Source organism: Plecotus auritus, assembly GCF_963455305.1.
Source record: "Plecotus auritus genome assembly, chromosome: 5".
NCBI lineage: Eukaryota > Metazoa > Chordata > Mammalia > Chiroptera > Vespertilionidae > Plecotus > Plecotus auritus.
The window spans coordinates 78,127,359-78,145,030 of NC_137776.1; the positions used below are offsets into that span (position 1 = coordinate 78,127,359).

Consider the following 17,672-nt stretch of genomic DNA (forward strand, 5'->3'; position numbering starts at 1 on the left):
GAGAGGAAAAGTGTCAAGCCCAGTGGTTCCCAAGGTGCAGCACACTCCCCACGGGGGGGGGGGGGGGGCAATTTGATTTTAAGTGGGGGCAATTCGAGAATGAGTTAACAGTGAATTTTTTGAATTTCTTATGGGTCTAGGGGGCCTCATCTACAGTGTATCCTACATAATAAAAGGCTAATATGCAAATGACCGAATGGTGGAATTACCGGTCACTATGATGCGCGCTGACCACCAGGGGGCAGACACTCAATGCAGGAGCTGTCCCCTGGTGGTCAGTGTGCTCCCACAGGGGGAGCGCTGCTCAGCCAGAAGCCGGGCTTATGGTTGAGGAGCACAGAGGCAGTGGTGGGAGCCTCTCCCACCTCCGTGGCAATGCTAAGGATGTCCGACTGATGGCTTAGGCACACTAAGCCGTCAGTCAGACATCCCCCTTGGGCTCCTGGACTGCGAGAGGGCACAGGCCAGGCTGAGGGACCCCCTCCCCAAATGCACGAATTTCATGCACCAGGCCTCTAATCCTATATAAGAAAAGGCCAATATGCAAATAGACCAAACGGCGGAACAATCAAACAACTGAATAACCGGTCACTATGATGTGCGCTGACCACTTGGGGGTGCACACAGAACATGCTTGGCGTCAGCAGCAGGCGGCAGAGCATGGATAAATGGCAGGCATTGGCCGCGGCAGGATGGTGGAGCAGGTGAGCGAGGGCGCCAGACCGAGGTGGGCACTGGTCACTATCATTGGGGCAAGCCTCTGCTGGTTACTAAATTCTTTGTTCCTGCATGCCATGGTCCCACCCAGCACTCACAACTGCTGCTAGCGCTGGCCCCATTCGCACCCACTGCCGGCGCCAGAGCCGCTGCTCACACCCACTGCTGGCGCCAGCCCCAATTGCTCCATGCCGTCAACAGGTGCGAGCGGGGCTGGCGCCGTCATCACATGTGATCCGCGGCAGCAGAAGCAGGGCTGCCGGCAGACAGGTGACTGGGGGCCGCAGCGGGAGGGGCTGAATAGGGGTGCGGAGGATGGGCTGAGACCCGCCCCTGTGCCCACCACAGCCTACGGCCCACAGTTCCTTTCAAGGTGCACGGATTTGTGCACTGGGCCCCTAGTTCATATATAAAAGTAAACTAAATAAAAAGTAAAAAAAAATTGTTTTCATTCCAGCTACTCCTTCAAATGATATAGTTGTGGGATGGAGACATGGAGAACGCTAGTGAGCAGACTGCATTGGTTAGCACTTATAAGACATTATGTACCAACACTGTTTATTCTTCAGCAACTCTATGAGATGGGGTGGTTATAATCTCATCTTAACCATGAGAAAATTATTAGATTGGCTAGATAGCTTACTTTACACTTTAAGTAACCAGAAAGTAACTGAACACAAATTTATCTGGCTCCAAACTCTATACTCTTTCTACAGAATCATGCTAAACCTCCTAATATTATAGAGCTAAAATAGCCCTTAACTATCTGGTGCCACTCTTAACTAACAGATGAGGACCAAGATGAAAAATAGGTTAGACTAGAAAAATAAACTGTCCATGCTTACACTTAGATAATTAGGAGAAAAAGATGTCCCAAATATTCATTTCAGTGCTATTTCCAGTATTCTATTTTTTCCTTCTCTTCAAAAGGAAAAAAAAAAAAAGATAGAATATCCACTACATCAGTGGTCGGCAAACTGCAGCTCGCGAGCCATATGCGGTTCACGAGCCATGGTTTGCCGCTCTGTTGACTAATGAGTTTGCCGACCACTGCACTACATTGAGGATGCTCAAGACTTCCTATTCTTGTTCCTGCAGAAAAGCTTGCAGAAAGAGAGAGAACAACCAAAATAAGATCTAGAGGATATAAAACAAGCAGTCTATACCAATTATCAAATAAGTAAAGGATTCTTCCATGTAATTTTTTTATTTTAACAAAATATTTGCATGTCAGAATTAATGTTCTATATGCACATCATAGACACATCCATAGCTACAGAAATTATAAGAATTTCAAATTTTCAGAAAACATACAAAGAATCATGTCAAACAACCATCTTTTCACCATCCTTGAGTATCTATCCCCGCCACTATAATCAAATCTTCTCCCCTACCAGAAGTTATCTGTATCCTGAATTTGTTACACCAATGACATTATGTACCAACACTGTTTATTCTTCAGCAACTCTATGAGATGGGGTGGTAATAATCTCAATGAATTCCTTCACATTCTTATTATTTTTCTGTGAATCCTACACTGTAGAGAAAGAAGTTCACAGATATGTTATAAAGTATATGCACACAGAAGTCAATAAAAATGGCAAAGTGGGGAATTCTAAAACTCCATCCTTCCACAAAAGCAGTGAATAAGCTGACAGTAACTATCAGAATCATTTTTTTGGAACTCTGGAATCAAATCAATACTTACAATCTGGGTATCGCTTAATGAAGAATGCAGCTGCAGGTTTTTAGGGGAAAACTGGTATTTTAACATACTCACTTACCATGCTCCCCTCCCCAATTCGGCAGCAGTCATGAAGACATCGGCCTGGCCTGGTGCAGATTGCTGGTACCAGAGGGAACTACATATTAGACCTATTCAAAAAGAACAGTGTGGTTGTGTGCTTTTTCTAGTCTGGTAGGTCCCTAAAGATTCAGTTCAAGGTCTTAGCTTTGTTTCACCTTCCCTGGAGCTTCCCCAAGGGAGAAGCACTTCTGGACAGCAATATTTGTCAAAAGCATTTAAAAGAAAATGTATTAGCACAAGGAGTAAGAGTTGGGACTAGCAATAGCCAAACAGGAAAGCCTGGGAAAAAAGAAGCTGAGAAATATATTTGGGGAAAAGGGGATTTGAAAAGTTCCCATACTAGAAAAACTAGAAGGCTATGTGCATACCTGGGACCCATCACATGCTTGAAAAATATGTGAGAAGACCCTAAACTATCAACTTGGCTGACCATTAAAATACCAAGCAAACAGAAGGTGAAGACTAATGGGCAAAACCGTAACTGGCCTAAGAGTTGAAGGAGTGTCCCCAAAACAGAACCAATCTCTACAAATACAAACAGCAGAAAAAGAACAAGTGGTGATCACCAGGTTAATAATTTTAAAAACAGCATTTGGGCTACCTGAGAAAAGTAGGGCCCTCCTCTCCCCTCCCCCAAGCATGGCAGCTGTGGCTTTTACCATCATACCAAAGCCCAAGAATTGTCCTCTAAAGGAACTGGGCCATCTGTCTTTATAATTCTGGAGTAGGCAAATATTTCTTAAGCAATACATATAGTGAAAGTACATGCAAGTTCTTCCCAACTGCACAGAAAACATTTACCCAAACTGATCACATATATTATTGCATGATAAAGAAAACCTTGCAAACAAATTTCAGATCATTGAAATCACAGTGGAACTAAAGTAAAATCAATAAACAAAAGATAACAAGAAAATACCCAAGTCCCCAGAAATTAAACAATAGCTTACTAAATAATCTTGGGTAAAAAATGAAATCACATGGGAATCAGAAAATATTTTGAACTTAATGATATTAACGATAAGAAATTTCCCAACTTGTAAAACATAAAATTTTACTTTATAATAAGCTACTGCATAGCCAATATTGCAGAAACTTATCTGTTCTGTAAGGAAAGAGATATCTAAAATGTATAACTAACATTTTTCTGAATAGAAGCAATTTAATAAGACCAAGATTAGATATGTTTTAAAGACTTTCTATATGCCAGGCTTAAGTATAATTTGATTCCCAAAATAACTCTATGAAGAAGGTTGTAAGTGCTTCTGCCAATACTATGGATGAGTAAACTAGAGTACAAAAGGCTATGTAACCTGCCCAAGATTATAACTCTAAATATGGCAATGCCTGCCTGGATTTCAGCCAAAGCTTACACTAAAGACATGTATGTTATTAAAGATACCCTTTCCAGCACGTTAGTAACCCCCCTGGACAAAAACACACACAAAACACCTCATTTAAAAAAATTTATAACAAGGGGAATTACTCACTCTTCTAAACTCATGACATAAATATAAATATAAATATAAATATAAATATAAATATAAATATAAATATAAATATAAATATAAATATAAATATAAATATAAATATAAATATATAAATATAAATATAAATATATAAATATATATATAAATATATATATATATATATATCAGATATTGTACCCAAGATGGAACTTTGAAAAGAGTATATTGCAGAGAGAGGATCCAAGATGGTGGCGTAGGTAAACACCTAAACTGCTGCCTCGCACAACAATTTCAAAACTACAACTAAAAGACAAAACGTTTATCACCCAGAACCACGGGAAAGCTGGCTGAGTGGAAGTTCTACAACTAGAAGGAAAGAGAAAAGAGCATTGAGACGTGCACAAGCACTGAAAAGCTGAGGTACAGAGGCGCGCGATCCGGGCTGGCAGCAGGCGTTGCTTTTTTCAACCCGAAGGGAGACAAGCCCCCGATTACGCTGAAATCCAGTTTCTGGGGAGACGCGGGGGACCCAAACTCTTACGGGGAGAAGGTGGACTGTCTGCCATCGGGTCGGAAAGTGAGGGTGGCTTGCTTGCAGAGCTGCGTGCAGGAGTAATTGTTTACTACGCTGGGGCGCAGGACACCAGACGCGGTTGGAGACACAGAGCCGGCTAACTGGCAGCCATCACTGTTTGCCACGCCCTAGCCTAGTGACGCCCTGAGACCCCGCCCCGCACAACCTACAAACCCACCCAAGCTCCAAGCAGCGGCTTTAGCATATGAATGGCCAGCCCTATTGCAGCTTAACCTAGCAAACTTGCAGCCAGGGTCAGACAGCTCCAAAACCTCCAAACCCCAAGCAAAGAGGAGAAAACTGTAGTTCTCGCTGTAGCTCCTGCTGGGTGGCCTCAGACAGTAGCTGACCTGCCCCCCATTGGAGATCCAGAAGCCAGTGTACCTAGTGGTCAGTGTGAGACACCAGATTTCAACTCCTCACATCCATAAGTGACACATTCAAGAGGCAGACTCAGTGAGCACCAAAGCCCCACTGAAACAAGTCCTGCACCATAAGCGTGTCTCCAGCGCAGCAGTTCTTCCATTATAGACACAGCGGGTCCTCACAGCCAATTGGCCTGGAGGTTAATTCCTCCCAGTGTACCAACAGCAATCAAGGCTTAACTATACCAAGACTTTGCACTCAGCCCACAAAGGGGTGTACCAAGAGCGTCCACCTCAGGTGATTGGGGAGGCTGAGCTACTGGTCCCTATAGGTCACCTACCACACAAAGCCACTCCATCAACACAGGGAAGCAGCCAAAATGCAGAGACAAAGAAACATGTCACAAATGAAAGAAATGGAGGAAAGCAAACTACTGGACGACATAGAGTTCAGAACCACATTTATAAGGTTACTCAAGAATCTTCTAAAAACCTCTGAGGAACTTAGTGAGACCTTTAAGGATCTTAATGAGAATGCCAAAAAAATGGAAAAGGACCAGTCAGAAATTAAGCATACACTGTCTAAAATAAAGAATATACAGAAACTCAACTGTAGATCAACGTACCCCAAGAATCAAACCAAAGATCTGAAATATGAGGAAACAAAAAACAAAAAGAAAAAAGAATCCAAAAATATGAAGATAGTGTAAGGAGCCTCTGGGACAACTTTAAGCGTACCAACATCCGAATTTTTGGGGTGCCAGAAGAAGAGAGAGAGCAAAATATTGAAAACCTATTAGAAGAAATAATGACAGAAAACTTTCCCTACCTGGTGAAAGAAATAGACTTACAAGTCCACGAAGCGCACAGAACCCCATACAAGAGGAATCCAAAGAGGACCACACCAAGACACATCATAATTAAAATGCCAAGGGCAAAAGACAAAGAGAGAATCTTGAAAGCAGCAAGAGAAAAACAGTTAGTTACCTACAGGGGAGTACCCATACGACTGTCAGCTGATTTCTCGGCAGAAACTAAGCAGGCCAGAAAGGAGTGGAAAGAAACATTCAAAGGGATGAAAAGCAAGAACCTACAACCAAGATTACTCTACCCAGCAAAGCTATCATTCAGAGTTGAAGGTCAGATAAAGAGCTTCCCAGACAAGAAAAAGCTAAAGGAGTTCATCACCACCAAACCAGGATTACATGAAATGCTGAAGGGTATTCTTTAAGAAGAGGAAGAAGAAGAAAAAGGTAAAGATAAAAATTATGAACAACAAAATGACATCAAATACATACCTACCAACAAGTGAATCTAAAAATCAAGTGAATAAAAAATCTGAAGAACAGAATGGATTGGTGAATATAATAGAATCAGGGACATAGAAAGGGAGTGGACTGACAATTCTCAGGGGCAAGGAGGTGTGAGGGGTGCAGGAAGAGTTTGGACAAAAATCTTACACCTATGGATGAAGACAGTGGCGGGGGGTAAGGGCATTGGGGTGGGGTGGAGAATCACGTGGAGGGGAGCTATGGGGGAAAAAAAAAGAGGAACACCTGTAATAATCTGAATAAAGATTTATTAAAAAAAAAAGATTTAAATTAAAAAAAAAAAAAAGAGTCCATTGCTCAAGGCAGTGAAGTGAGAACACTTATCTGTTTCTTTTATTTCCCAACATAACAATGAGATGACAATGAACATTTACAAAAGAATGAAGGCGCCCAGCCAGCATGGCTTAGTGGTTGAGCATCGACTTATGAACCAGGTCATAGTTCAATTCTCAGTCAGGGCACATGCCAGGGTTGCGGGCTTGATTCTCAGTGTGGGGCGTGCAGGAGACAGCCAATCAATGATTCTCTCTCATCCTCCTCCCTTCCTCTCTGAAATCAGTAAAATTATATTTTTAAAAAAGAATGAAGGCATAAAAAGGGTTGGAATATAAGAAAGGGTGATATTGGTAATCAGAAAGTGAGAAATTCAAGGCAGATATATGGAAACAAATTAGCAGAGAAATCAATCAGATGGGAGCAAATTAGCAGAGAAGTTAAGAGAAAAAATCACAATCCAAGATACTATAGGTATCTATCCACAGTTTTTTCAAGGAGGCCCAAAGAAGAACCACCTCTTCATCAAATATAAACAGCAGAAAAAGGGCAAGTGGCGATCATCAGGTTAATAATTTTGGAAACAGCATCTGGCCTATCTGTGAAAAGTAGGGCCTTTCCCTTTCCCCAGGCTGGCAGTTGTGGTTTTTACCATCATACCAAAGCCCAAGAATTGTCCTCTAAGGAACTGGGCCATCTGTCTGGGTACATTCCTTATGAAAGTGTCAGTGCCTGAGAGACAAACAGGATTGTAAAAGTGTCAGTGCCTGAGAGACAAACAGGATTTAAACTGGACTATCTCTGAATATCATAACATATAGGGATAAGATGGTGAGAAGAGATAATTCCTAACAGAAATTATATATTAAATCTACACAAAATAAAGCCCTCTTTACTTTGACATGTGTGGAGGTTCCCAACCTACAGTGAAAAATCATTACATTGAAACACTTTGCCCACTTACACTGAATGCATCCATAGCCCCTTCCCTTTTAGGGGAGAGGCCTGCCCCAGGTCTACTTAACTTTAGAGAAAACCAAGCCAGCCAGATACCATTACTTATTAACTTAATTCTTCATCTCAAAATATTAATGGAAAACCAAAGGCAACAGGTATTTGGGAAAAGAGCCAAAGAAAATAAAATAAACCAATTCAAGTAACCCTGGTAGAAATAGAGACAATTAAGGGGCAAAATGGTATACTTAAAGTATACTTGAATAAAACAAGAACAAGATGCTTTAAAAAAAGGTCAGAAAACAAGAAAGGATTCTTGGTAATTCTCATTATGTATTAATAACTTATATACAAGGCCCAATAAAACAAATATAAGCCTATCTGAATCTATATTAATAGCCATAACTACTTAAAATATATAAAGCAAATATTTCACATTTTTAAAGGAGGCCGTTTACAGAAATCTTATAAGGACAAAATAGGGATTTTTGAAAAATCAGCTTTATTTAGTTGATATGACAGTTTATAACTATGGTTAATAAATCTCACGAGGTAAGATTTTAAATTATAATAATGTATAAACTGTGGTGAATTAAAAAGGGGAGAGACTATAGCAGTCAGGAGACTACTCACTGTGGACAAGTTTCAAGACCTTTCTGGTTCTTTCTTTCTTTTTAACCATTCATTCATTCAGTTATTTTCTTTCTTTCTCTCTTATTCACTGACCCATCTGAAATATTTTGGGGGAACTTAGACTGAGGCAGGACCTGTGAAAACAAAGAAGGACAATAGAAAGGCAACACCTGATCTCATAATTTGAACTAGATCTCAGAGGTCCTGTGGATAAAATCCTATGGAATAAAAGGCTAATATGCAAATAGACCGAATGGCGGAACAAGCGAAGAACCGGTCGCTCTGACGTGCGCTGACCACCAGGGGGCGAGTGCAGAACATGGCAGGCGTCTGCAGCAGGCAGCAGAGCATGGAAAATGGTGGGCACTGGCTGTGGCAGGATGGTGGAGCAGATGAGCGAGGGCACCAGACCAAGGAGTGGCGCCAGTTGCTGTCATCGGGGTGAGCATCTGGTTGTTACTGAAAATTCTTTGCTCCCGCAAGCTCTCACCTCTGCCGGCACCGGAACTGCCACTTGTACCTGCTGCCAGCGCTGGCCCCAATTGCTCCATGCAATCAGTGGGTGTGAGTGGAGCTGGTGCCGTCAGCATGTGGGAGCGGCAGCAGCAGAGCAGGGCTGCTGGCAGACAGGGGGCCGGGGGCCGTGGTAGGAGGAGACAAGTAGGGGCACAGAGGATGAGCCAAAACCCGACCCTGTGCCCACAGCAGCCTCATGGCCCACAGTTCCTTTCAAGGTGCACAAATTCATGCACTAGGCCCCTAATCATCTATAACTTCAAATGTGCTTAAGAGAATAAACAACAGCAAAAGCTTGATACCTTTTCTGATAAAAATTTCAAATAGCTGAAACCAGCCCCTCTTCCCCCATTCAAGCTCTAATCCTATATAATAACTCCCTTAACCGGGAGTTCGAATGGGAGTTCAACCAGGGAGCAGGGCCGACTAGCCACCTGCCCGTGGCCCCTCCCCGTGGCTAGCCCTGCTGCAGATCGGCCCCCTCACCCCGATCGGGGGTGAGGTCAGCCCACCAACCGCCCGCGGCCCTGCCCCCGGCCAGCCCTACCCCTGATCGCCCCCCACACCTCGATGAGGGTCAGGGCCAGCTAGCCAACCTCCCGTGTCCCCTCCCCCTAGTTGAGCCAGCTGGGCCTGACAGGCCCTGATCGGGGTGGGCTGGCCAGACCCCGATCGGGGTGGGCTGGCCAGACCCCATCCATGCACGAATTTGTGCACCAGGCCTCTAGTTTATAAATAAGGTAATACCCTTATCCAAATCAGAGAAGTTATCTCAACTAACAAATCATAATTTAATCTTATCCCTTCTTTAAACACCAACACTGTACTGGAATCTGCCCATCTTTTTTTAAAAAAAATTATTCAACTATAGTTCACATTCAATACTAGTGGCCCCGTGCATAAAACTCATGCACATTAAAAGGGAATTAATTAGAGGAAATATTTTAATATTGCTATTTGCCCTTTCTCTATAATAGAAGTGTCAGAGATGGAAGAAAATTAGTAAAATGTATATGAAAATCTTCCTCCTGTCAGAGTCTGGGGCCCACCATGGGACCCAGAGTCAAGTCCCCACCCACCCACGTGCACCTGGAAATCGAGCGAAACCCAGACCCAGCCGGCCCCAGCCCCATTAGGCTAAATCCAGACCCAGCCGGCCCCACCCCCATCAAGCCCCGCCAGGCGGGGGGCGCAGCCTCAGGTCCCTTGCCCTGGCCCAGTGCCACACAGACTCAGGTCCCTGCTGATTGCTCATTAAGGTTCGTTACGGGAACTCCGCCTCCGCTGTGGGCGTAGCAGCCATCTTGTGTTACAGGATCCCCACCTCTGTTGTGGGCGCAGCCATTTGTTACGAAGTGAGGGTCAATTTGCATATTCCCTCTTTATTAGATAGGATTAATTTCAGGTGAACAACATAGTGGTTAGACAAAGTCATGTACCCACCTGACACCACATATAGTTATTACAATATTGTTGACTATATTCCCTACACTATACTACACATCTCTGTGACGATTTTGTAACTTCCAATTTGTACTTAGTATAATACCTTCACCTTTCTCATCCAGTTCCTAACCTCTCCTCCCACCTGGCAACTGTAAGTTTGTTCTCTGTATCTGAGTTTGTTTCTCTTCTGTTTGTTCATTTATTTTGTTTTTTAGATTCCACATAAAAGTGAAATCATATAGTATTTTTCTTTCTCTGACTTATATCACCAGCATAATACCCTCTAGGTCCATCCATTTTGTCACAAATAGTTTAAGTTTCATTCCTTTTTATGGCCCAGTAATATTCCATTGTAAATATGTACCAGTTCTTCTTTATCAATTCATCTTTTAACTAAAACATTTAATCCATTTACATTTAAGTGATTATTGCCCTAGCCGTTTTGTTTCCGTGGATAGAGCACTGGCCCCCAGAGGGTTCCCAGGTTCGATTCTGGTCAAGGGCACATTCCTCAGTTGCAGGCTCTGGGGCATGTGCAGGAGGCAACCAATCGATCTCTCTCTCTCTCTCTCACATTGATGTTTCTCTTATCTGCCTCTCCCCCTCCTCTTCCAGTCTCTCTAAAAAATCAATGGAAAAATACCCTTGGGTGAGGATTAACAACAAAGAAGTTATTATTGATAGTTATGTAACAATTGCCATTTTATTGTTTTCTAATTATTTTTGTAATTCTCTGTTCCTTTTCTTATCTCTTCCTCTCTTCTCTTGTATGGTGATAACATTTTGTAGTGTTGTGTTTGGATTCTTCTCTTGCTTTCTTATATAGCTCTTGTAGACTTTTGGTTTGTGGTTACCAGACGCTTCATATACAAAAAGCTATGTTTATAGCAGTCTTAAGTTGACAATCCCTTAAGTTCCAACACTAAAATCCCTACCATTTTTATTCACCCCTTCCACATTTGTTTTTGTCATTACTTTATACTTCTTCTGTGTGTTTGTGTATAACCCTTAATTTATTGTTGTAATTACACATGATCTTAATTTTGCCTTTTGACCTGTGTTAGTTGACTGCCTTTGTCAGTAAATTTCTTCTCTTCTCTTAAAGAAGTCTCTTTAACATTTCTAGTAATACTGGTTTTTGTTTTGTCTTTTTAAAAAAAATATATTTTTATTTAATTCAGAGAAAGAGGGAGAGGGAGAAAGAAACATAAATGATGAGAATCACTGATCTGCTGCCTCCTGCATGCTCCGCACTGGGAGTGAGTCCGCAACCTGGGCATGTGCGCTTGACCGGAATCAAACTCAGGACTCTTCAGTCTGCAGGCGGACACCCTATCTACTGAGCCAAACCAGCTAGGGCTAGTAATACTGTTTTGATGGTGATGAACTCCTTCAGCTTTTTCCTGCCTGGGAAGCTCTTTATCTCTCCTGCAATTCTGAATGATAGCTTTGCTGGGTAATCTTGGTTGTGTAGGTCCTTGCTTTTCATCAATTTGAATATTCTGTGCCAATTCCTTTGGCCTACAAAGTTTCTGTGGAGAAATGAGTTAACAGTCTTATGAGAGCACCTATAAGTTATTATGTAACTAACTACTTTTCTCTTGCTGCTTTTAAGATTCTTTGTCTTTAACCTTTGGCATTTTAATTGTAATGTCTGGACCTCTTTGGGTTCATCTTGTTTGGGACTCTGCACTTTCAGTTCCTCCCTTTATGTCCTGGGCACTTTTCTAGCTGTTGTCTCTTCACTGTAGCTTAGGGTGAGTGTTTCTGAGCAAGTGAGTCTATGCAGAGAGGGCTGTCCTTTAAGAGGATGCCTGCTTCTGCAGCCCTCTGTCTCACCCACACTGAGTTCCTGCTAATTTTCAGAGACATTTATTATGAGGACTCCTCTTTGCAGCAATGCTGCTCCAGACTAGGGAGCTTGGGGTGGGACTGAACCCCTCGCTCCTTAGAGAGGATCTCCGTAGCCAAAATATCCCTCCAGATTTTTTTTAAAAAAATATTTTTATTGATTTCAGAGAAGAGAGATAGAAACATCAATGATGAGAAAGAATCATTGATCGGCTGCCTCCTGCACACCTCCCACTGGGGATCCAGCCCGTAACCCAGGCATGTGCCCTGACCAGGAATCAAACCCTGACCTCCTGGTTCATAGATCAATGCTAATAAACCACTGAGCCATGCTGGCTGGGCTCTCCCAATTCTTAACCACCACACGTGAGTGTGGGGTTAAGCTGCCCATCTGTGTCTCTGCCCCTTTTACCTATCTCAATATAGCTTCTTCTCTATATACTTAGTGTAAGACTTCTGTTCAGCTAGTCTTCAGTTAGTTTTCAAGGGTGGTTGTTCCGTAATTCAGTTGCAATTTTAATATGATCATGGGAGGAGCCAATTCAACATTGACCTACTCTGCCATCTTGAGGAGAACTTGAATCTGTCCATCTTAAAAGTCACCCTTGTCATAAAACTTTTAGTAACCAACCTATGTCCCCCCCATACCATTTTCGATAGTAAAATCACTGAATTATTCCCTAGCTACCTAAGCACTTTTATCATAAATGCCTCTCACATAGAATTAATCAAATTCATTGTAGTTATTAGTATAATAATCTATAAATCTTACTTCATACTTTAGAACTTTACTCTTACAGATATTATCTCACTTGATCCTCTAAACTACCCTGTAAAGTAAGTTGTTACTTCTATTTTACAGATAGAGAAACTGAAACACTGAAGCAATGTGCTCTAAGGTCACAGAAGTTAAAAAACAAGCAAACAGACAAAAAAAAAACCCCAGCAAGGAGTCATAAATTGAACCCAGGATTTAACTGAAAATTCTATTATTTTTCTGGAGAAAAAGGAGACCTTGTGCACTGTTGGTAGGAATGCAAATTGGTGTAGTCACTATAAAAAACATTAAGAATGTTCCTCAAAAAATTAAAAATTAAAATGCCTTATGACCCAGCATTCCACTTCTGGGTATATATTCTTAGAAACTGAAAACACTAATTCCAAAAGACATATGCACCCCTATGTTCAATGCAGCATTACTTACAACTAGAGGCCCAGTGCACGGATTAGTGCACCGGTGGATTCCCTTGGCCTGGCGTGAGCCCTCTCGCATTCCGGGACCCCTTGGGGGATGTCAGACTGCCGGTTTCAGCCTGAACCCCACAGGCCAGGCCAAGGGACCCCACTGGTGCACAAATCCATGCACCGGGCTGGTTTTGGCCCGACCCCCACAGGCCAGGCTGAAACTGGCTCTCTGACATCCCCTCAGGAGTCCCAGATTGCGAGAGGGCATAGGCCAGGCCAAGGGACCCCTCCGATGCATGAATCTCTGCACCAGGTCTCTAGTATGCACATAAGATCTTTAATTAATCTCTTCCCGCCCTCCCTGCTTCCCTCTGAGATTCATCAGTCTGTTTCCATGCCTGTGTGTTTAGCGTCTGCCCCCTGGTGGTCAGTGCGCGTCATAGCTACCAGTCGAATGGTTGAACAGTTGCTTAGTCTTTTTTTTATTTTTTTATTTTATTGATTTTTTTACAGAGAGGAAGGAAGAGGGATAGATAGTCAGAAACATCGATGAGAGAGAAACATCGATCAGCTGCCTCCTGCACACCTCCCACTGGGGATGTGCCCGCAACCAAGTTACATGCCCTTGACCGGAATCGAACCCGGGACCTTTCAGTCCGCAGGCTGATGCTCTATCCACTGAGCCAAACCGGTTTTGGCAATAGTCTTTTATATATATAGATAGCCAGGATATGAAAGCAACACCAGTGCTCATCAATAGACGAGTGGATAAAAAGTTGTGGCATATATATACAATACAATAGTATTCAGCCATAAAAAATGAAAAAGAAATCTTGCCTTGCCCAGGTGGCTGGGAGCATTGTCCTGTACACTAAAAGGTTGCGGGTTTGATTCCCTATTAGGACACATGGCTAGGTTTTGGGTTCAGTCCTGGTCAGGGAATGTACAGGAGGCAACCAATCTATATTTCTCTCTCTCTCTAATCAATAAATATATCCTTGGATGATGATTAAGAAAAAAGAATGAAATCTTACTATCTGTGACAACATGAATGGACCTAGAGGGCATTGTGCTAGGGTGAAATATGTCAAACAGAGAAAGATAAATGCCATTTATATGTGAAATCTGAAGAACAAAATAAAACAGAAACAGACTTACAGATACAGAGAACAAACTGAAGGCTGTCAGAGGAGTTTGAGGAATAGGTGAAAAAAGTGAAGGGATTAAAAAGTATAAATTGGTAGTTACAGAATAGTCACAGGGATGTAAAGTTCAACACAGGGAATATAGTCAATAATATTTTAATAACTATGTATGCTGCCACATGAATACTTGAATTATTGAGGGGTTTGTAAATTACATAATTGTCTAACCACTATGCTGTATACCTGAATTTAATAAATAATATTGAATGTCAAAAGAAAATACTATTAGTTTTCCAATTCATCAAATCTTCTTGAGATTACTATATTTTCATCTTTTTTTTTTAAAAAAAAAAGTCTTTATTGATTTCAGAGAGGAAGGGACAGGGAGAGATAGAAACACCAATGATGAGAAACAATCATTGACTGGCTGACTCCTGCATACCCCACACTGGGGACTGAGCCCACAACCCGGGCATGTGCCCTGACTGGAAATCAAACCTTGACCTACTGGTTCACAGGTCGAAGCTCAACCACTGAGCAACACTGGCTGGGTTATTTTCATCTTTATGTAACCACTGCCTAGTACAGAACTTGCCAGATAGTAAGCAAAGACACACTGACTGGGTTTGAAGTCAACAGCTGAAAAAATATTACATATTTACTAGATAAATGTATTACCTTCTAAAAATCAAAGTACCAAATATAATTTAGTATTACAAAATGATCCAGAAAAAATCCATCAGATTAAGAATTTGGTTTCTAATATTAGACGTAGGTTCAAATCCTAAAGCTGTGTGAGCTCTCTGGAACTTAGTTTTCTTATTTGTAAAATGAGAATAATAAAGGGAATTATCCCAAATAACTGATATATCAAATGGGGATGTATAGAAGACACCGATCATAGTGTCTGGTACATAGAAAGCACTCAATAGACTGTTTTAATATGTATTAATATTAAAATAAAATTCAAAGATAAAACTAGTTTACAAAGCAGTAATAATCTCAATGAACTATGAAGGAGAATGAAGTTAAATCTGCCTAAATATGTCTTTTGAAGTTTTACTTTTTCAACCTTGAAAACTTGGCTTTGCATCAGTTATTACACATCAGCTATTAGCTCTGTTGCTCACAGATTGCTTATCTCTAACAGATTCCATCTCTTTTTTTTCATGCAAATAATGTAGAGGTGTAGTTGCAAAAAGACCGAATGATGTCCAAAATGTCTCTTAGGACTTCAAGGGAACTTTCTGGAATAATGGAAATGATTGAGCTGTTGTTACACAGGTGAATACATCTGTTAAAACTACTGAAATATAAGGTTTGTGTATAAAACAATGCAAAGTTATTTTATTTTTTAGGTTTTACAACTCTTGAACAAGTTAATTTCCTTTCCTGGCCCTTAGCTTTCTCATCCTTAAAAAGGAAATAATTCCTTACTCAAAAAGATTATAGTGAGGCATTTGTTCTCTCTCCCACCCCCTCTATCGGGAGTAGGCCCATGCCTCTCCCCATTTCCTTCTTTCCTCAGCATTTCTCTCTCTTTGAAGCACGCCCCAGCCTTTCCCCATCTCCTTTCCCTAGGCCCAGTATATCCTTCCTTTCTTTCCCTAAGTTCCAAGGGCCCTTCTTTTGCCTCTGTAACTTGTTTCCTGAGCCCATGCAGCCTAGCTGGCTCACTTTTTCTACCTTTGACTTTCTAAATTAAATAAACTTTTGCTTTTATTTGAAAAAAGAAAAGATTACAGTGAGTAGCCCTAGGTGTTTTTGCTCAGTGGTTAGAGCGTTGGCCTGCAGACTGAATGATCTCAGGTTTAATTCTGGTTAAGGGCACCACATACCTTGGTTGTAGGTTTGGTCCTGGCCCCGAAAGAGGCCCATGCTGGAGGCAATCAATCAATGTGTCTCTCTCACATCGATGTTTCTCTCTCTATGTCTTTCCCCCTCCCTTCCATTCTCTCTCTAAGGAAAAAAAAAATCAATGAGAAAAATATCCTCGGGTGAGGATTAACAAAAAAAAATAGTAAGATTATAGTGAGTTTAAAGGAGATAAGGTCTGTAACATACTTATATGTCTGCATAGTTAGCTGCCAATTCTGGATCCACTAATATTAATCCTAGGCATTTTTCCAAATTCACCTGAGTCTTAAAACATTCACCCAAAATAAAAGCTGTATTCTCTCCCTCTCCCTTTTCCAACCACTTTTGTTTTAGAAAAATATGGCTAACATTTGTTTAAAACTTTTGCCCCCATAAGTTTTTTGTTTTCGTTTTACCAAAATCAAGTCTTTTGCTTTCATTCTTCTCCTCCTGCTCATTTAGCAATATCTAGAAATATTTACCTTAAATCACTGAAGACTTCTTTACCTATCCTGCCCAAAGTTAACCTGCTACAATTCCTTCCTCAAAAGCCTAATGTGCTAATGAAAGGAAAAAGCAAAATAACTAGTTGCCAGCCTGGCCAATGTGGCTCACTGGTTGAGTGCCCACCCATGCACTAAGAGGTCGCTGGTTCAATTCCCGGTCAGGGCACAAATCCCGGGTTACAAGCTCAATCCCTGGTGAGGGCTAGGCAGGAGGCAACCGATCAATGATTCTCTCTCAATACTGATGTTTTTATCTTTCTCTCCCTCTCCCTTCCTCTCTGAAATCAAGAAAAATATATTAAAAAAAAAAAGTTGCCAGAGATTAGAGTTGTAATAATCACTGAAAAGTCTGAAAGGTATCTATCAATTGTGCATTATCCTCAATAGCCTCTAAGAATCAAGAATAGGCCCCCAAATATCCTAGTTACCTTAAATAACCCATTAAGAAATTATCAACTACCAATGTATGTTAAAGGTTATATAGTTCATTTCCTATATTACCTTTTGAAATACATTAAAACTTGGGTAACTAAATCCATACTCTGAAAACACAATTGTATTAAAGTAAGTTCATTTTACTAATTTTCAAATCATTTTTTTTTAATCCTCACCCAAGGATATTTTTCCATTGATTTTTAGAGAGTGGAAGGGGGAAAGGAGAGAGAGTCAGAGACATTGACTGGTTGCTTCCCCCATGCTGGGGCTCAAATCTACAGCCTATGACCAGGAATTGAACCCGTGACCCTTCAGTGTGTGGTTAGACGCTCTAACCACTGAGAACATCAGCCAGGGCTCAAATCACTTTTTTATAGTATTTAAGCAACACTCTTGTTCTAAAATTCCAGAACACTGAACAATTTCACATTTGTCTAGCATTTACTGAACAAACATTTATTAGGTATCTACACAGGTTTGGCACTAGACCAGGGGTCCTCAAACTTTTTAAACAGGGGGCCAGTTCACTGTCCTTCAGACCGTTGGAGGGCGGGACTATAGTTTAAAAAAAACAACTATGAACAAATTCCTATGTGCACTGCGGGCCC

The 17,672-nt window shown here is 41.4% G+C and overlaps 1 protein-coding gene across 3 annotated transcripts in view; it reads right to left on the bottom strand.

Annotated features, from left to right (window-relative positions):
- The window catches only part of SPOPL (speckle type BTB/POZ protein like), a 69,165-nt gene that overhangs the window by 30,056 nt on the left and 21,437 nt on the right, over window positions 1-17,672 (bottom strand). Inside the window, exon 2 of one of the 3 annotated variants that reach the window (XM_080667771.1) lies at window positions 8,124-8,257. The exons of the other annotated variants lie outside the window; for them this stretch is intronic. The gene's annotated coding sequence lies outside the window, so the exon portion shown is untranslated. The remainder of the gene's footprint in view (window positions 1-8,123; window positions 8,258-17,672) is intronic. 3 annotated transcript variants of the gene reach the window in all.